Source organism: Hyperolius riggenbachi, chromosome 1 (genome assembly GCF_040937935.1).
Source record: "Hyperolius riggenbachi isolate aHypRig1 chromosome 1, aHypRig1.pri, whole genome shotgun sequence".
NCBI lineage: Eukaryota > Metazoa > Chordata > Amphibia > Anura > Hyperoliidae > Hyperolius > Hyperolius riggenbachi.
The window spans coordinates 249113344-249135614 of NC_090646.1; the positions used below are offsets into that span (position 1 = coordinate 249113344).

At 39.6% G+C, this 22271-nt stretch overlaps 1 long non-coding RNA gene across 2 annotated transcripts in view; it reads left to right on the forward strand.

Annotated features, from left to right (window-relative positions):
• Positions 1 to 21018, forward strand: part of LOC137547395 (uncharacterized) — a 97702-nt gene extending 76684 nt beyond the window's left edge. For both annotated transcript variants that reach the window (XR_011026582.1, XR_011026581.1), the window contains 2 exons: positions 18777 to 18934; positions 20879 to 21018. This is a non-coding gene — a long non-coding RNA (uncharacterized lncRNA). The remainder of the gene's footprint in view (positions 1 to 18776; positions 18935 to 20878) is intronic.
• The last annotated feature ends 1253 nt before the right edge of the window (positions 21019 to 22271 follow it).

Genomic DNA, 22271 nt, shown 5'->3' on the forward strand with positions numbered 1-22271 from the left:
CACTGCTCTGTCGTTATTCCTGTCAGATCATTGCTGACAGAGAAGATGGAGCCATTTGCAGTGTTATGTATCAGCTGAGAGTGATTCAAAGGCACAGAAGGGCAAGAATAAGGTCTAGAACTATATCAATTTGCAAGAGAATAGATTTATTTGCTATACCAGGACATCTGCATTTCTCTTGAATCATTTTGTAAGAGAACACAGGCAGTGCCAACTAAATTGCTAGCTGCACTACATTTTTTCAGAAAAGACTCCTATCAAGCCAAAGCTGGTGAAATTGTGGGATTGTCCCAAGCCATTTCCAGAATCCTGGTCCAGGTGTTAAGCCCTATTTGGAATGTTGCTACGTGGTGTTCAAATGACTGCCTTTTTACCCACAATTCCACTGGAATCTTATGGCCTTGTGTTAAATTACCGCTGTAAAATGGAAATATCAACACGTTAAAGGGAATGTCCAAGCAAAATAAAAAAATTAGTTTCACTTACCTGGGGCTTCTACCAACCCCATGCAGCCATCCTGTGCCCTCATAGTCACTCACTGCTGCTCCAGTTCCCCTGCTGGCAGCTTTCCGACCTGGGAGGTCAGCGGGACGCATTGCGTACATTTTTTATGCATTCCCGCTAGTGCAGGAACATTAACACATACATTTTTACGCATTACTGGTTCAATGCGTAAAAATGTACGCATTGAACCAGTAATGCGTAAAAATGTATGTGTTAATGTTCCTGCACTAGCGGGAATGCGTAAAAATGTACGCAATGCGTCCTGCCGACCTCCGAGGTCGGCAAGCTGCCAGCGGGGGACTGGAGCAGCAGTGAGTGATTATGAGGGCACTGGATGGCTGCCTGGGGCTGGTAGAAGCCCCAGGTAAGTGAAACTCATTTTTTTATTTTGCTTGAACCTTCCCTTTAAAGAATGCTTACCACATTGTTATTGATATTTTATCGAAGTCAAACCGAATGCGGAAAAACCTTGATGAATACAACTAGAAATTGATAAACTTCGAATTCGGTAATTTAACGAACTGGAAAAAGTTTTCTCAAAGACAATGATGAATCGAGGCCATTATATGGTTGTCTATTTTACTAACAAAATCAATAAATCAATAAAAAAATGCCCCAGCATTCCATTATATAGAAAATGTCACTTTATTTGCATGTGCAAAGTTTAACAGCACTATCAATTGAGTTCCTTCTATTGCAAAGCCATACAGATGGCAGAAGATCAGTGAGAACTCTGCAAGCTTTTATATGTCATGAACTATGAAACACAAAAAATAAATATGTATATTAAAATTCAAATTTGTGTACAATTAATTTTTAATTGGCAGAAGCAACAAACAATGTATCTGGGAACAAACATAATTATGTAAATAAAAGGTAGTCAGGCAAGGGATGACTCCAGGGTTTGATGTAGGAAAGTATTGGTTCTTGCCAGCAGGATCTCTTTTTTTCCTGTAAATGGCATGCTGTGAATTGGTAATTAATTTACAATACAAACTCTAGGCAATTAGATCGCAAGCACATTTATCTTTGTACTATATATTATGAGGTGTCACTAAAAACTCAAGCATGACATTAGATGACAGCATCTAGCTGACTAAAGTCTAAAATGCACGAATGTATGCCTTCTCATTTTTATGTTGTCTCATTAAATTTGAAATCATAGAAACATATGGTGGATGCTGAAATTTGATGTCTAGGGCCGCAGAAAAAACAGTTGTTTACAGATGTTGTGATTCAGTGAAATGATGCAGTAGAAGAACTTGTGCAGGGGGCCAGCTGTGTTTACACAAATCAGTTCAGCTTCTAGATTGCAAGTGAATTTTCTATTATGGCTTTATAATCCACCCGTTATCGCTTGTGTGACAGTGATTAAAGTTATTTGGAAAGTAGGAATAAAGATCAGTATCTTATGCTCATGTTCTGTCAATGCTGATGAGCAAACTAGTTTGAACAAAATTACCTCTGGTCCAGGTGTATGGCATTTGCACTCTAAGGAAAACTGAAGTGCATTTTTCTTCATATTATTATTATATGTTTATATAGCACTGCATATTCTGTTATGCTTTGAAAGTGCAGTGACAGACAAACTATACATATGTGTACATGCAAAAAGGGCCCCAAGGAAATTTGGGCACCAGGAAACCTGATAGAAGAATATCAGTAAATTTATTGATATTTTGTTTCAGTGCAAATGACAATAATAAATATTGGTAAAAAATACAGATGTTTTCCTACAGCTATATACAACCCTCGTCTCATACTGAATCCTTCCACTTCTGAGCCGGCACCTAACCTTAACCATGCCCTCCACATGCCTAACTTTAATTACTCCCACACCTAACCTTAACAACCCCCCATGCCTAACCTTAACAACCCCCCCGCTTCTAACCTCACCCCCCCCCCCCCCACAGCCTATTACCACAAGAAATTTTTCAGGCTCCACCATAGGCTGGATTCCCACTATGGCCCTTATTCTATTCACTTTTTCTCCTTAGATTCCTTCTACGTGATATTTTTAAACCTTATCAATGAAATGCCCTTTAAGCCACCGGCAAGCAAGAAATTACAGCACAAGTCCCCTAGGGCCACCCCCTCCTTCCCAAGTATTATATATGCAACTATAATTATTATATCTGAATGCATGGGAATAGTTATCCTAATCTCACTGAGCACTCTATAAAGTGGAGCTGTCAGCCATACTATCTCAGAAAAAAACACACATATATAAGTAGATAAATACTTGCTTTACTTACATAACATGTGTATTGCACTGTCCACATTTTGATTTTAGTGATTCTTCTATAATAAAAAAAGAGAAAATCTTTCTTAAGATTTTCCATTTTGTCTGTGTCTATCTTGAAGCCAATCCTCCCATCATTTCCTCCCTTACTCTCCTCTGTCTGATTGTGTATGCATTGTCTGACCTCCTCCCAGTTTACAGACACTCCCACCCAGCTCTATAGTAGAAAAGTGCATTGAGAAATCATAGAGAAACAGAGGTGTAATAGGGGAAAACAGGAGGGAAAGAGGCTTCAGCCAATCAGGATGCATTAGTCTTGTCTAAGGGCAAAGTAAAGAAAAAAAGAAAACCCAGCATGCCCTGCAACTTCCTTTGTGCACCAAATAAGAGCCAGGGAAACTGGGGAATTATGTTTTTTTATGGAGAAGAAAAATAAGAGTGATTTTTAACGTTTGGATTGCCTGGTTAGCAACCTTATTACTTGTTTACCAGATAAAAATAAATCATTAATTTTTTTATTTTATGCCCAACAGTTACTTTATAAGGGATAAAAGGGGGATACAATACTCATTTACATCTATTTTCACTCTTCCCGTAAATGCATGTTTTGACATACTGCACGTGTTCACAGAGATGCACCTACACAATGTTAGTGCTTTGACAATGTACAAGGAAATGTGAGCACATGCACACTGTTTTCCTCTTCATATCAATGGAGCTGTGCATGGCTACAGTACTAACAGACCATGCCTACAGAAGTGTGACAGCCTGCAAGTTAGGCTGTTTGCTAGGCTGCTTAGTCGATTGCAGAACCACTATGGAAATAGATTTTGTTGTGCAGTCCCTCACCTTGGTAAATTTGTGTCTCATTGTTGTACCTTTGCTTGTCTGCTATCCCTTTTCTTTTCCTGCAACAGTCCCTCAAACAAGTCCTATAGCAACTCTTCCTGCATTAGGATGACAATGATTTTCCTTCTTTCACTGTTAATGTATGTTCAACAAAACTATACATTGACCAGGACATTGTCACCTGTATATTTGTAGCTAAAGGCAACAACTAGGGATCTTAGGAAATGTGATCCTGTGTCCAATAGATGCTATAATAAGCAGCACAAACCTCATTGATTTTCTGCTGGGACATTGTAGTATGGCAAAAAATGATGATGTCATCCGGTTGTTTAAAATATTTTAAGGAATCAGGAAGCATTATTTTTTAAGTATTTGAAGAGAACCTACTCAGAGGAGGGTCCGGGTTGTGTAAATATTTTCTAGTAGCCTACAGTTCCTCTATGAACATTGCTAATGTAGGAATTCTAGCATAGAAAAGCTGCTTTCTTTAATTTTAAGACAGCTTTAAGGCCCATTGGTACTGGGATTTACAACACAGCATTTTTAATCAGTGAAGCATGCCACATATGTTTTAAGCTTCAGAAATGATCTGTTTAATACATTTTATTGTAATGTTGCTTCATCTCTGCTATTACACACACTTTCTCATTTCTTATCTATAGGAAAAGTGCTACAGCAAATTAAAAATGAATGCATTTTCAGTAATAGATTTTCTTGTATTAATACAACAGGAATCAATTTTGACATTTGCTCTGACTCTATTATCTGCAAATAATTTACTTTATCTCTCTTTAGAAACACTGAAATGCATATCAACTTTTTTTTCTCCTACTAAATTGCAGCGTAAGCGGGATTTCATCAAATGCACGTTGAGGTGTAATGCTAAATATAGGAAGTATTTTTTACATTTTAAACAACAGTGTAAGGAAGTTGCATTGTTTTTATTAATTGAACAAAAGGATTACCATATTTCTTGGACAATAGGATGCACTTTTTCTTCCTCAAAAATCGTCTTATGGTTCAAATATGTGCCATTACCTTTTCAGCTGTGCGCTCCAAATCTTCCTTCTTCTTCTCTGTCTCCAGCTGGGCACTCCAAGTCCTCCATCCTTCCTGGTTACTGATGCCCTCTCACTGTGTGACCCCAGCACCAGTCATGGTGAACCATGCATCTGTGCACAACAATGAGGGGGCACCAGGAACCAGGAAGGAAAACAAGATGGAGGACTCAGGGTACCCAGATGGAGATTGAGGACTCAGAGTACCCGGCTAGAGAGGGAGTTGGAGATGGAGAAATCAGAGCATCCATCTGGAGACAGAAGAGGAGATGGAGGTCTGGGTACACACCAGCCGGTTAGGTGAGGGCTTCTGCCATGGTCTGCAGTTTTAGTTGTTAGTGTTGATGATGGAGACAGTGTGGCTTAGTGTAGCTGGCCAGTTTAGATAGAGATAGCTTGGAGGAGAAGCTCCACAAGGCGCCCTTGCACCATGGACACGTTAGGTTTAATATATGTTTCCCTGGTTTTGCCCTCTAAACCTAGGTGTAGTGCATCTTATGGTCCAAAAATGTAAAAAATGCAAATTGCTTGACTTTGATTTAACGCTGAAAAAACTTCTTACATAAGTTATTTTGCTGATTTACTGGACTTTTCTTAAACCAACCTTAGATTCCACCAACAAAGCTTTACAGGTTAGCCGGTAACTACATACAGTACATACACAGGTGGAATTCCCTGTATGGTCATCCAGAGAGCAAAAGTTGGTAAAATGTAATCCTTTTCCAGCATAGCTAGATACAAAATACATGAGAAAGAAATTTTGTTTAAGGACAGACTTTCGCGTTCAGCTTTCTTTCAAATTAACTAAGCATAGCTATCACAGTTGTCATTAAGGATGAGGGAGAACAGATTTGCAAAATGTAAACTGTCCAAGCATTTATGGGACACAGGTCATGGCAGAGGGGGGTTAACTAATCTTTGTTACCATCTCTTACCACTGCACTAAACATCGGTCTTCTCTACACATTTGCCTTCACAGCCGACCTTCTGGCTGTGATGGCAGAAGTGTCTGGAAGATGGAGAGTGGCATGCAGTGCATTGGTGAGAGGCAGCACAGAGTAACCTCTTCTTAAAACCCCTTAATTTGATGATGATCTTGTGCAGGAAGAGGCTATGTGATGACCTGCTCTTACTGGGATACAGGTTCTTAAGATTCAGAATTATGTCAATTATATCTTTAAAAGAACCCTCTCAGAGCGGTGAATGATTATTGCGTGCCCTCATATCACCCCCCACCACCACCCGAGTTAAGCTCTCTGTGGCAGCTTGGGCCCCTGTTCATGTTGGGACAGTTTTTGCATTGCGCAAAAATGGTTTTGCTCATCCTTAGTAATCACATGGTCATGCTACACTGAATGGGCTCCAGTGACTCTTTGGGTGCTGCATGTACACCTGCAGGTAAGCGGACACCTTAGAGCATGTTGACACATTGAGCATTAAATTAATAATAGTTAGCCTAGGGAATTGTGATAATTTTTGTTTATTGATCAACAGTGGGAAGAAGGTGTCCCTTTTTCTCTTACACGTGTAATGAAACTGAAGTCAATTTTGTATTTTATCTTGTCTTAAATCAACATGTACAGTATTTATACAGAGCTTGTCTTTTCATGTCAAATCACATTTCAGTTTCCAGATAAAGGGACCTAAACAAAATCAGTGCCGATACTGCACAGAAATATTTTTGGGATATTTATAAAGACAAATATTTTCCTGGTCCTCATTATATCAGGCATAAGGACGAGTGTTTACAAACCTTTTTTACAATCATATGCTTCCATTACATTTTCAACAAAACATATAATACGATAGATTTCCAATAGTTCCACAGAAAAACAGCAACTGTACTGTATATAGATTACCCCCTAAACTAACCCTCAGCAATCAACATACTTACAGTCACACAGACATGCCTTTAGAACCACAGCTATATTGCCAATCTGGTGCAAATCAGGTCATGTATTGCTGAAAAACATATACCATATATACATGTGGATAAGCCCTCCTGCACATATGCCATACCCCCCCCCACACACACACACACACACTTAAAAGCCTAAGAAAGTGCATGCTGGTGCATGCTGCAGAAGGTGTAGCTAGTAGCTACCTGTCACTGGCTTGCATCCTCTAGTTACCCATGCAGCTTTTGAACTGGCTACTGGAGCTCTAAGGTTACCTGTGTATATGACTGGAAGCTGGAGCTCTAGCAGAGAGTTCAGAGGCTGCACGGGCCACTAAAAGGATACAAGTAGCATACATTTTTAGCTATGAGGGCACACAATAATCATTCAACGCTCTGAATGGGTTCTTTTAAGGATATAATTGACATAATTCTGAATCTTAAGAACCTGTATCCCAGTAAGAGCAGGTCATCACATAGCCTCTTCCTACACAGTTTAAGATCATCATCAAATTTAGGGGTTTTAAGAAGAGGTTACTCTTTAGATACTGTTAATCTTACTAACATTAGTTCTTTTCAGATAAAGATATTGGTGCTTACAAAATGTTTTTATAATATGTTATGTATACACTGGATCATTTTTGGTCCTGCTTACTGTATGTTGCTTTGTTCAAATAAAAAGATTATTAAAAAAAAGTCTGTGTAGGGAGGAGCTGAGAGGACACCCATTAAAGGAAAGGGATATGTTGGTGAGGGGGGATATCTATGATATGGCGAGAAATCAAGCTTTATGGTTACCACAAGATATAAGCGCATTGATTCACCATTTCATTTAGGACCATTAAACCGCTAACTGCATAATGCTAATGGCCCACATTTCCCCATCCTAAAGCGGATCCTCATGTCACAGCATTCTTCTTCTCATTAGTAACATTTTTATGTTCACATTTGACATCAAAATGATAGCAGTAACACTCATACTATGCAGCCTTTTTGCTCATTGCAAGTAGTTTCAAGTAAGATTAACGGATTAGAAATCTCAGTAAAAAATGATGTTAGATGTATTCTGCCAAATTAAAATTTGTTAATACAATTTTTACAGTAAAATGACAGCATATGGGAATATTCTCTGGGTCGTTTAAACCAAAAATAACAACAAAATGTACACTTTAAAAGAAATAGCAAGTCTAATAACTGAAAGAGTCTGAAGTAAAGGATTGTTCTTACTGTTCACAGCAATCAATCAGACTGTCCCTTCATTCTCGTGTAGCACACTAGAAACATGATGGAATAATCTGAAGTGATTTCTATGGGCAATAAGAGCAGTTCTCTTTTCAGGAGCTATTGATCATAAAGACCTATAATGGTGCTGGACAAAAAGATGTATGTGGGGGTTAAGCTTAGGTTCCGGGCTCAGAGAAACCGTGTCTACAGTAACTATCATCTTACATGTTGCTGCTAGCTTTGAACATCTATTAAAAATACTGTTTAAGTCAAATCAAAATTGAGGTCATCATAGCTAGTGCTAGTGTTCAAACTTGGAACATCATTCCCAATTCACCTGAACACAACACTTCAGCACCATTCAGCACTAAACCTGTGGACAGGGTCAGGGGGAGTTCACTTATCTACACTCCACAGCATGTATCATGTGACTCCATATTTTCTCCTTCCAAAGTCAAAAGGAGGAAGTATCAGAGTAATTCGAAATGTGCCATTAGCTCTTTAGCGGCCAGTTTATTTAGAGGCTTGCAAGTGCTCCAGACCAATTTGTTTTAGCACATTCTTTTATTTATTTGTTACATGTCCTTGCTACTAATTAGTATTTCAGTAATGTGTACGTATGGCCACTTGTCACTAGGGGGCAGTGTGAGATAATAACAGAGGACTTCTGCTTTCATTCTTCTATATCCTCTGCTACCAGAGAGACATCAAATAATTCCAAGAATTTACAGCACAACGAGTTCTGTGGCTGAGGTCAAAAGCAATGCACTATCTCAAACAAGATATTGCCTTTGAAGCTGCTAATGGGTTAACTGCAGGTGATTGAACATCCCTTGACCATGTCTGCAGTTTAAGTGCTAAATGGACCTGAAGTGTAGTGTTTGGGTGAATTTGGAACAATATTTCGAAATTAAACACTTATACTAGTCAAAGCTTTGTAAGAGGGTGCATGGTAATTGGTTTGTGATGTATTAAAGGATTCCCTCTTGCAGAGGTGGGAATGTGGCCACTGTAGCTTTTGTGTATTATGGCAGAGAACTTGCTTAAAATTGCCTATATTTAAAATATTTTACAATATTCATTTATACAAAATTTAGTCATTGTTTGCTCATTGTAAAATCTTTCCTCCCCTTAATTTACATTTTAAAATGTATCACAGGTTGTGACAGCTTTACTGCTGGCAAAGAGCATCACTGCAGAATGTTTTTTTGTTGTGCATTCCAAAGTAAGCAGAAACAACACTGTGGCCCATATGCAATTTACTTTTTCTCCTGAGTTTTCTCCTAGGGAATATTTTTAAAATTGTCAATAAAATGAATTTTAAGCCACCAGCTAGCAAAAAAATACTCAAAATAATTTTGATAGTAATTTCTCATATACTTTTTAGTACTTTTTCGGTTACAAAATGCTGAAAATGTATTTTAAAAAGACGTTGAAAATTTATCTCCTAGGAGAAAACTCAGGTGAAAAAGTGAATTGCATATGGCCCTGTATGCATTTCATTTTTTTCTCCTATGTTTTCTCCAAGGTGATATTTTTACACCGTATCAAGAAAATGCCTTTTAAGCAAGCCATCAGCAAGTAAGAAAATACTCAGAGTAGTCTTGATAACACCTTTTCTACTTATTAGTACTTTTTTAATTGCAGAGTGCCAAAAAGTTATTTTAAACCTGAAGATGAAACATTATATCCTAGGAGAAAACTTAGGAGAAAAAGTGAATTGCATATGACACTAGGGACCATATGCAATTAACTTTTTCTCCTGATTTTTCTCCTAGGTGATAATTTTTCATCTTTTTCATTTTCTGTTTTAAGTAACTTTTTATCACTTTGTAATTTAAAAAGTACCAAAAAGTAGGTGAAAGGGTACCATTAAAACTATTTTTACTATTTTCTTACTTGGGGGTGGTTTAAAAGGCATTTTATTGACAAGTTGTAAAAAGATCACCTTGGAGAAAACTAAGTAGAAAAAGTTAATTGCATATGGGCCACGGTCTCCCAGAGTGCCCTGGGTGGAGAATGCTGTGTAACATCATAGCCTAAGCTAAACATCTTTGGGAGGAATTGTTTCTGATGATTCTTGAAACCAGTATACTGTATACTCTGGCATATAAGACTACTTTTTAACCCTTGAAAATATTCTGAAAAGTCCGGGGGGCGTCACTGATGCAAGGAAATACACGATGCTGATATGCGGCATGCTAATGCTTACGTGATGCAGATACGTGATACGCATACCCGACATGCTGATGTTTAATTACCGGGTGCTGGAGATTCGGCAGTCGACGCATATGCTGGGGGGAGCTTACCGCTGACGCTGCAAGTTCTTGGACGCCCAGGGTATGGAAGAAAGAGATCGCGCTGTGTCCATAAAACATGCCTCTTCCACCCGTTTGGCCCACCTATCCTGTTACCACCTCTCAGATCTTGCTTCTGAGGATTGTAATGGCGCAGGCGCACATGTGCGAGATCTGAGAGGTAGAGGAGGTAAATAGGATACAAGGGCAGGCCAGAAGGGTGAAAGAGACGTGTTTTATGGGCACAGCACAAACTATTCTTCTATACCGCTCTGATAAACAGGGAGAGCTGACCAATCCGCTTCAAGGCAGGTAGAGCTGACCAATCTCCTATATACTGTTATATACTGGGTACCACATACAGTACAGCAGCAGTATCTGTTCATACGTAGCACCAGTATATGATGTTTTTTTTTTTATTTGGTGTGCGTTGGAATAGGGGTAGTCTTATACAGCGAGTATATCCCAAACTTATTTTAACTGGAAAATATGGGGGGGGGGGGGTCATCTTATATGCCCAGTCATCTTAAAGGCCGGAAAATATGGTAATTTAAATAAAATTGGGTAACCTGAATAATGTATTGCATTCTTTTTAATTTTGTTGCAACGCCTCTTTAATTCAGTTGAAACGGAACAAGGCAATTGGTGCATCTGCCTTTTAGTCTAACAGTTTTACTTTATTTTTGCAATCACACGGCACCATTTCCTCTTGCACATTATCTTGCGGCAACAGGTTGATATGCATAGCTCTGCCCCCCCCGAACTGTGACATGCTCCCTGCTGGTCAGAAAGTAAATCACTGATCTTAGGGCAATCAACGTATGTGCACCGCACTACCACCACAACATTGACTCCAATTCAAATGCCTGCCACATGATACCACTCTGCAATGGACTGCAGAGTCTGTCACATTGCGTTGCACTGTGGATAGTGTGACTGATGGCCACTGCAACAGGAGTGTGGAAGGGGAGCATACCATCACCCAAAGTGACACACTATGGGCTTGATTCACTAAACCGTGATAATTCACATCACGGCCACGCTAGCGTTCTTGCACGCATGTTTACATTTTCACGTGCAATCATGAATTTCCATTTGCAATCACGAACGATTGAGCAGGAAAATTAGCAAACATTCGTGATTGCATGCGGAAACACGAAAACGCTATCACGGCCGTGATATCAGTTATCACGGTTTAGTGAATCAAGCCCCATGTGTGAAAGGGGCCTTAGGCTATATTTACAGTGGACATTGTGTTGTGTTCCCTGTAAAAGCAGGAAGGCAACACAATGCATATGTCATGCAGCATACAGTGAAGCATATAGTCAATGAAAAGTATTCTTCACTGTCACTGTTAACAAATGCCTTTTGCAGTAATACACCACATGCAGTAAGTTGGGATGCCCCACACTGCATCAGCCACACTGTGAATGCCACATTGGTTTTGCATTGCAGTGCGATGTTCCATGTTTAAAATGTGACCATAAAGTTGCACCACTGTGAACGTAGGCAAAGTCCCAAATTTTTACAGTCTCAAAATAATTATGATCACAAAATAATAAGAAATGTGCAATACACAAATTGTTAAATTAAGCTGTGTGTGCTGCTATTCACATTAATGCCTACTACATGTAAATAGCCATAGGTAGATATGCTAAATAGCAATGCTGTAAGTACTAAAATACAACAAAAGGGGTTTACAAAAATGAGAGCTAAATGTCTTTCTGCCTTTGTTGTATGTTTCTAAAACATCCATTGTAAAATGATCAGTCTCTCTATTGTATTTCTATTCTTCTCCTTTTTGTGTCTAACCCTCAAGGTGACCTGCTGCTCTGTGTTATTATTAGACACAGCTTATTGATGAATGTATAGATTAGAATTTTAACTATAATTAGCGTGCTAACCCGCTTGCCAAACTATTGCTCATTTTGATTTCAGCAGCCAATTAATGGTTTGCGTAATTATTCACCCAAAATTAACATTACATTATGCTGTGTTGTTTATATTGAAACCCTAGCAGAAATGGCATACCATGGTGACCTTTTCAGTTTGAATAATAGGAAACCTAAAACAGCACAAACCTGGCAGTACTAGAACTCGATTACTAAAAACAAGCCTGCGTTAAATGTGGGACAGGAACACCTTGCATGTGAAAAATGGAATCAAACAGGAGTGTTTTTCAAAAGCCTGACAAAGGGATAATGATTTTTTTTAATCCTTTCATTAATTCCACTTGCAATTATGAAAGATGACAGGTGTTTATTGAGCTGTATTAAATCTTTAACTGACAAAATGACTAATTAAGAATTCTACTGTTTTCTGCAGTAGTTACAGTTTTTTTAAACATAGCAATTTGTTCCAATGTGTATGATGTGTATGGTGTTATTTTTGGACTTTCCTTTAAAGGGCTCCTCTGGTATGTTTAAAAAAGCTAAAACTGACACTTACCTGGGGCTTCTATCGGCCCCCTGAAGCTGTAATTTCCCGAGCCATCCTCCTCAGATGCTCTGTTCCCCACCGCCGGAAACCTGCTAATTATTCGTCTAGCTAGTTGAATAGAACTGTGTCTGTGCGCATGCTCGCTTCTGCTCGTGTCATCAGGAACTTACTGCGTAAGCGCAGTATGAAGTTTTCTTGTACTGCAAGCTCCCGATGATGTGCGTGGGAGGGAGCACGCAGCCATGGCCACGCAGCCACAGTTCTATTCGTCTAGTTAGACGAATAATTAGCAGGTTACCTGGCAGCGGGGAATGGAGCATCGGAGGAGGACAGTGCGGGACATTACAGCTTCAGGGGGCCGACAGAAGCCCCAGGTAAGTGTCAGTTTTAACATTTTTAAACATACCAGAGAACCCCTTTAAGTGCAACTCTACCCAAACACTTTAGCGCTTATATAATCAATGAGAGATGAAGCCAGATGTGTATGGTAACTGGCGTACAAAAACCACATTCAGAATGAAGATTAAACAAGAAGATTAGAGTGAATGAAAGATTACAATTTATTGAAAGCAGGTGTGTAGATTTTTGTTCTAGGGATGTGCAAGGGCAGATAACCCATCACCAGCCATCCTTGTTGACTTTGGATCATCCTACCCTATCCAGGACACAGGGATTTATCCATAATTTATGAGGATAGTAATTATTCCAATATTTGTATAGCGCTTTTCTCTTGTCGGGCTCAAAGTGCTTGAGATGCAGCCACTACAGAGGACAAAGTAGGCAGTAGCAGCGTTAGGGATTCTTGCCCCAAAACTCCTTAGGTGCTGGTTTACTGAATAAGAAGAGCCATGATTTGAACCCAGGTCCCCTATGTCAGAGGCAGGGCCCTTAATCATCATACTATCCAGCCACTGCTGGATAGTAGATTGGGGGACTGAGGAATTGGGGAATTGGGGGATAGCGGATGAGATTGGATTGGGGGATATTATATCCCAATGAGCCTCCATTTTGCTCATTTAGAGTGTGTGTCTGTCAGACATGTGTTTGGTGGTTTTATTGGAAGAACTTCAAATATTTCCCTTGCATTACTCTATGTTATCTCATCATTGCCTAGTGAATAAGTAAGGGATCTGCAAAAAACCCTTTTTACGTATTCATCCATTGGGCTTTGTTTACATTAGTCTGTGTTTCCCTGACCTGGCTTGTGAACTCTTCACATGCAGATTATACATTTTATTGCATGAACTACCAACAAGAATGATGAACACATTTAGGGATGGTCGGAATGCCAATTTCCGATTCCGCGGTAAATCCGCATTCCACCATTGCCAACTACCGATTCCGCTTTCCGCTACCAATTTCCGCATTCCAATGCGGAATTTCCACTGGAAATCGTGGAAATTCCGCCCGACTTTAACATCGATTTTCTCAGAAACTATAAGGTCTTTTTGAAAACTTTTTTTGTATCTTGTTCAGAAGATTTTGTTTAATAAACCCTGAAAATTTGGTGTTTATAGGAATTATGGGGGCTTTGCTATTAACCACTAAAGTCGGCAGATTTTTACTGTAATGTAAAATGCAGAAAATAGGCAGATGCAGATTTTCTGCATTTTACATTACAATAAAAATCTGCCGACTTTAGCGGTTAATAGCAAAGCCCGCTTAAGTCCTAGAAACACCAACTTTTCAGAGTTTATTAAACTGAATCTTGTGAACAAGATGCAAAAAGTTTTCAAAAAGACCTTATGGTTTTTGAGAAAATCAATGTTAAAGTCGGGTGGAATCTCCGCGATTTCCACGATTTCAGGCGGAAATCCGCCTATTGCAATTGCATTACCGATTTCTGCATTCCGATGCAGAAATGCAATTTCCGATCGGAATTTCGGAAATTGCATTTCCGCGGAATCCGAATGAGCATCCCTAAACACATTACATAATAATACATAAGACATCACATGTCATCAGTGACATTACTCTGGCTAAGGATAATGAAAATATGCCAAGATCCAAACAGATTTATATTACCTATAAATGAAAACTCATCTGTAAAATCTAAAAATACATGAATCCACTTTTCTTTAGTCGATAATGAAAAAAGAACAACAACCATATTTTATCTTTGAAAATATATAGGTACATTATTTCTTTATAAACTAACACTTTTAGAAATGTAATTTTCTTTTCAAAAGTATATTTTTGTCATCCATCTGAAAGGAGGGAATGAAAAGCAAATGAGGCATTTAATATTAACAAGACAGACAGGCATAGTTATTTGAAAATGTTGTGAAACACCTTGACATTTGGAGCCAGTCAAGCACACATTAAAGACTGGAAGAGATTTGTAAGAGAGAAATGCCCAGAGAACACAATTCTCAACTTAGGCTACAGGTCATATGTAAGTAATCTTTCTTTCACAGACTATGGCAAACAGCAGCATTTTTGTTTTCAGTTCTTGTCATGAATCAATGCTAATTATACATTGGCTATATTTATTTATAAGGGTTACTGCATGTGCACAGGAGGATAATCTGGAGTCTAGTAACCCTTATAAATATTTATCTCCATTAGTGCAAATGATAGCACATTGCCCATGACATAGCATATGAATGCTGAGATTAATTTTGTTGTATTTTAACTTTTACAAATGATGGTAAGTATTGTATTACACAGCTATATCAGCACACTTTATCTGACCACTGCACAACACTACATACAGCCTATTGTTGTTTGGACATGCAACAGTTCTCATAGATGTGATACGCTGTCCATATAGATGCGAGGCTTTGTCCCATAAAACATTAAATTAGCCCTCCAGGCTGAAGTACAAAAACCTGCAGCCTTGCTGTAAGAAAAAGTTATATTTGATGTCCTGCAAAACCGCCCCAAAGACCCCACATCATTTCATTTCCGGTGTCTGGACCGGCCTCCCATCTTTCCACGGAGAAAAACTTCCAGCTATTTACTATGTAACTTTTTCTTACAACAAGGCTACAGGTTTTGTACTTCAGTCTGGAGGTCCACTTTCATGCGTTAAAGGACAGATTTTCCTAGCCACTTTAACATAGATGAGAAAGATAACAGCCTGTTATACTAAACTTTGGACAGGTGTTTTGGAAATAATATGTATATATGGTGTAGTCCAAGTATCTGGGTTGATTATAATGCATTGTCGCTAATGACAATGGGGCCGCAAAGCTTCTCTTCCTGGTTCATGTGCATGCAATGGTACTGCACATGCGCGGGCGGGCTCGCGTGGCCATTGCACACACTTAAACCAGGAAGAGGAGCTGCGCGGCCACAATGTAAAGGTGGGCCACTCTCAGCAATGAGGGGACTGCGCTCAGCAACTGGGGCTTGTTACAACCCAGGGAGGCCACATTTGAATGCTGAGGCTTGCCTCTCTAAATAGTACTGTATATGCTCGCATATAAGCCGATCCACTTATAAGTCGAGGTACCACTTTTCCTTTAAAAAAATGGAAAAAGTGATTGACTCGCATATAAGCTCCCTCCCCCAGTATAGCCCCCTCCACAGTATAAACAGAAAGGAATTCCTGAGTTCAGTACCATTTCAACCCTTCATATGATTAAAATGAGTGTCTGGCTAGCAGGATAGGGATAAGGACAACACATCTGTACTGGCAGGCTGGCATGACAGGGACATGGAAAACAAGTTCAGACTGGAATGGCAGGCTGGAAGGTTAGGGAGGACAACAGGTGGACTGGCAGGCTGGTATGGCTGGACTGGCAGGCTGGTATGGCTGGACTGGTAGGCTGGTATGGAAAGGACAACAATAACAAGAGTAGACTGGACTGTCTGGCTAGCAGGATAGGGACAACATGTTGACTGGACTGACTGGCAGGCTGGAATGACGTGTAACCACCAGCACAAGGGGACTGACTTGTGTAAGGGATTGTGCAATGATCCCACACTCATGTGCTGCTCCCCCCCCCCTCTCTTATGACGCTGCACTCCCGCAGCAACATAGAGTGTAACCCAGCACTACAACTGACCTGTGTCCCCTGATAAGTTGTAGCAGAGTTCAAAATGAAGTTGCCATTTCCTCCACGGCTCTCTGCTGCATCCATTTCAGTGCTAGCTCAGAAGCAGCGCATGTATCAGAGTCACGTGCAGCTCTGGGAATTCCCTTACCTCTCTGTCCCATTTGCTGTGTCCCATATGACGCCATCTAGTGGTACCTTGAGAAAAAGCGAGCAGGGCAGAGAGACAAGGGAATACCCAGAGCTGCACGTAACTCTTATACACGCGCTGCTTCTGAGCTACCACGGAAATGGACACAGTGGGGAGCCCTGAAGGAAGCAGCAACTTCGTTTTAAACTGTGCGTCCGTAGAGCAGTGTCGATGTCTCTCTCTCTCTCTGTTACAATTTATCGAGGACATAGGTCAGATGTAATGCTGGATTACACACTGTTGCCGCGGGTGTGCAGGGATGTAAAAGCCAGCCGGGGATGCAGTACATAAGTGTGGTATTATTGCACGATCCCTTACACTCCTCAGTGACTAGTCGGGTGGGCACACAGGGGACACTGACTTGCATATAAGCCGGGGGAGGGGGGACTTTTGAGCATGTTTTTGTGCTCAAAAATTTGGCTTATATGCGAGTATGTATGCTAAGTATCAGATTTTGAACCCGAGCTTTGGCTCAGGTACGCTTTAATGTCAATGTAGTCTTTACTGCACCAGTTATGCATCACACGTCTGTCTACAAAACAGTACAAAAATGTTGTTAAAACGGGCATTTAGGAGGAATAAAAACACCTAAAAAACTATGTGTCTGATGCACGAACCAGTGGTACAATTAGCATGCATAGGAAGCACAGCAATCATACCAGTTCTAACAGCACAGAACACTTCATGTGCACCAGGAGTTACCATAGCAATGCATCCTAAACTCCAGTAATACACACTGCCTACTCCTGTGAGTACTAGTAAAATTGCTATGTACCTATGCACTGCACTTTTACCACTGCTTCCTACATTAGGCCCAATGTTGTATTAAAGCATTTTATATGCAAACAGCTTCCACAGGACAGTATGACTGCAGGTTTTTTTTCTGGGAGGGGGGTTTGTAGGAACTTTTGTGCTTATTAATGAATTTTTTTATTTGTATCTGTATTCAATTTTTCGTTTTGTGTTTTTTATGCATACCAATGAAGTCAATTTATATCTAATTAACTTTAAATTCACGCACAATGTTCTGGATTTTTCTGTGTTGCTTTTGACTTGCATTGAAACATGAATCGTACATTGTACACAACATAAATTGGGAAAACTGCAAATTGCACATGAATACATAAAAAAAATTGACATATATTAGAAGTGTGGCACTCGCAATTCCAGAAAATAACAAATCACTCCCATTTTCAAGTGTGAACCCTGTCTAACTGTATCACAGGATATGATGGCACGCTATATAATAATAATAACAAAAAACAATGTTTTAGGGTTACCTTGTTGTAGCTACAAATCAATACTTTTCAGTAACAAGCAGCTGCTAATGCTCTCCAATGGAGAATGACAGTGACTAGCATTGCTGTCACCCTCCAAAAAAGCAGCAATCATTCAGCTGTTCAGCAATTCAGCAATTAATCACTAGTGTTTAAACAACTCAGCAACTACATTCATTTATACGGAATACTTCACAGTCACAAAACAAAGGGGCAGAAAGGAGATAAAGGGCCTGATGAATTAAAATTCAGTAAGTATGATAGCCTATAGCCAGTGCATAATTTAGGAAGGTTTTCCTGCAGCTAACTACAGCCTGAATTTAGGTTTAATCCATTACCGTATGTAAGCATCCGATTTGTCTCAAGTGTAAATTGGTACGATAACAGTCAGCACCAATTCAATAAAGCTGTTGCCTGAACCTTTTGGGTCAGTTACTGCAGTACAATGGCTTTCTAAGGTGATTGATATCATTGGCTCAGAGGGGAAAAACAGCTTAAGGTTTTCTAGTGGCACAATACTAGCCCTGTTCCCCAGCCATAGCAGCTGGTACTGGGCAGAGAAACAACATATCAGTGTCTTTTACCAGCTTGATATGGATGGCTGTCCACAGTGTGGGGGGAAATGCTTGCTAGGAGAGTTGCAGAGCTCTTCTTGTCCAAACTGAACTGTTGACAAGGTAGATCCAGCCTACTGGATCATCTAGCTGAAAGCACAAATGGATACAGTATGGCAGGATTTTATAAACTGAGCTTCAATTGGCAAAGAGAATAAACACTAGTTCCAATGTCTCTTTAAAGGCAAGAATGGAATGAACATAGAGTAAGGCTCTATCAGCAAGCAAAGATGATATTCTACAGGGATTGACCTGATGGAGAGGACACACAAATCAACAGAGAGTGGAGTGAGCAAGGGCACAATACCAACCCATAAACATGGCTCTAATGGTGGCTTTCTGGTAAGCAGGGGAGAACCCGTATTGTACACACTCATCTTTCATAGATTTATGTAAATGCAATTTTAGTATTACAGCAATAAACTGGTATTTTTTACACTATTGGAAGCTGCATCTATTTCAAGGTGGAAATGTATGGGAGTCCTTTTTGGTCACTAAGTAAGATGAAAAAAAAACTTGAGGGAAAGTAAAACAAAATAGTAAATAATGAAATAAAACAGATGTTGAAGGCACTAAAGAGATTGATTGCTTAAAGGAATACTATCGATTCACATATTTTTTTCAATTGACACAGGAATTGTTTGGGAAGTGCTGCTAAGTACTGGTGTATACATTTTAGTAGCAACTTCTTTGTTTACTGTTAGCAAAATACATTCAAAGTTTACTGACACCAAAACTGACGGCTGACTGAGCCATGAGGAGAGGGGAAATTCCCCTCACACTTGATCAGTTAACTCTATGTGTAGCTCTGTGTGTGACAGAGAGAGACAGGACACAGGAGCTGCAGCTGTTGGGAGCTCTGTTTCTGACTGAAGTGTCTGAAGAGAGCAGAGGAAATGTCACTGTTTTTGCTTTCAGAGTTTGATGTTTGATATTTGCTTTCAGTAGTCTGATATGCAACTCTGGCTGTACATTAAAGCAGACACCCCTTCTGCAATTGATTTGTCCCAATATAGCTAAATCCTACCCTCAATAAATTACAGTTTTTGCCACTGATATTTACCATGACAAGTAGGAAAATGTTTGCACAGCTACTTAGACATTATTTGCACACTGTCATTTTAGAACACTTGGGTATCGATAGTATTCCTTTAAGGCACAAAACAACTAACATTTTGAAATTTGACCTGCTAAAATACTGTATTGTTATGAAGTGGCAGAGACACTAGAAAATTTGCACGCTGAACAGTACCAGCTATATGAGAAGCAAACAAAAAACTATCTGGGTTTTTTAGCATATAAAATGTTTTCCATTGATAAAACATTTGCAATTCCAACAACAAATAATTTAAAGAACAGTGAACATAATGTGATGAACAAAAGTGCTTAATTTTTACAATAATTATGTATAAATGATTTAGTCAGTGTTTGCCCATTGTAAAATCGTTCCTCTCCCTGATCCTGATTTACATTCTGACATTTATCATATGCTGACATTTTTACTGCTGACATGTGATGTCAGTGGAAGTAGCTGCTGCTTGCTTTTTTGGCAGTTGGAAACAGCTGTTATTTCCCACAATGTAAAAAGGCTCCCACAGTGTGATGTCAGCACCATGGTCCTGACATCACACTGAGGGAGGGGTTTCACCACAATATCAGCCATACCCCCTGATGGTCCCTGAGAATGAGAAAAGGTAAAGATTTCTCATGGGAAATGGGGTATTAGCTACTGATAGGGACAAAGTGCAATCCTGGGTCACAGTTTCTCTTTAAATTGAATGCAGTAATTTTTGCCCATGTTTTATATACTTTAAATTTCCATGAGCAGGTCTTTAGTATATATATATATATATATATATACTGTATATATATATATAGTATGTTGTATTATATGTAGTAGTATTTACTGTCTTGGAAGTGTCGCTAGAATATAAGTATATTTGCAATGGACTGGACAGAAATGTAATGGTTTGAAGACAGGAAACCAATCCACATTCAGCTTTTTCCCCTAATAAAGGGTTTTTCTTAGGATGTCTGAGGTGTAATAAATTGAGTTTCTAGGTATTATGTACAAATACTCTTTTGCAATGTCCTGATGACACTTTTATGATACTGGATATCTGCCTCAGTTTCAAAACTCTTCTTTGTAGTACAGGACCTCTTTACGTTTCCACTGCTATAGATCTTATCTCTTCCAATGCAATTATCCTTTGGGCTACAATAACTAACATGTTTTATAGATCACAATGCAACTGCAAAAGATTTTCCACCCTTTGTTCCCTTCAGAGTTGAAGTTTGCTGCTGGAGTAGAGTGACAGAGCCTTCACAACTGGTGTGACAGAAATAAATTGAGGAAACTATTTTCAGAGAAGCAGACAGCAGCTTGTTCTTCAATACTGAATTACAACCAACGTGAAAAAAGTAAAATAAACACATATGTCTCATCACCAAAAATAAAATTGCTTTGTAAAACTTATTTAAGTGCCCAAAATAGGTCATTTTCTAGGTAGAGGGAAGCTTCTGGATCCCCCAGAGTCTTCCACTGTCCCCCTCCACCTCATTGTTCTAGTGCTAGTACTCCGGAAGCCCATCAACAAGGACTTTTCAAAGGGGTTTGGCTGCACACAGCAGACGTAGATGGCTTTGCATCTGCACACTAGCATTTATTTTATTTATTTAAGTATTTATATTGCGCCGACATATTACGCAGTGCTGTACAGGGTATTTATTGTCTTGTCACTAACTGTCCCTCAGAGAGGCTCACAATCTAGTCCCTACCATAGTCATAAGTCTATGTATGTATTGTGTAGTGCATGTATCATAGTCTAGGGCCAATTTAGGGGGGAGCCAATTAACTTAACCGTATGTTTTTGGGGTGTTGGAGGAAACCATGGTGCCTGGAGGAAACACACACAGACACGTGGAGAACATACAAACATCTTGCAGATGTTGAACTGGCTGGGATTTGAACTGGGGACCCAGCACTGAAAGGTGAGAGCGCTAACCACTATCTATGCCACCGTGCTGCAGCTAAATGAGTTAGCTTTTTCTGCCAAGGCCCACGGGCAGCTCCTTACTAATGGGCAGGTGCAAGTTATCCTGTGCCTGCACAGTGTGGCTCTGCTTCATCTTGTACAGGAGAATGGCTGCGAGCTTTGGGGGGTCCAATAACTGGATCTGTGGTTGGAAGGATGACTCTGGTAAACTTTAATGGAAAGTAAATTGAATAAGGGCTTTCATATTTTGAAAGATTTATACATTCTTCCTACCTCTCCTACTATGTACTTTATATGTTTAATCCCATTGTAATTAAGGCCCTATTTCACTACACCTGAATCAGGGCTGGATCTGCAGCACTTCCCGCATGTGACAGGGGCGGGTAAATACTGCCTATCTAACTAGTGACTTGCCATCCAGATAGCACTGCAGAGCAAATTTGGATGGCATGCTGCAGATTTTTGCAGCAGGCAGCCAAATCTCTATAGCCATGCATGGCATAGTTTAGCGATTTGGGCTGCGGCTTTGCAGAATGGGAGTCACGGCCGAATCGGAAATGGCGCAGCTCCTATGAAAATAAGCCCTATATTGCAGGATCCTTGCGATATGCATTTTTATATACATTTTTTTTGTCACATTCCATTGTTTACTAATTTATTTATCTGCAGCATATATGTTATAT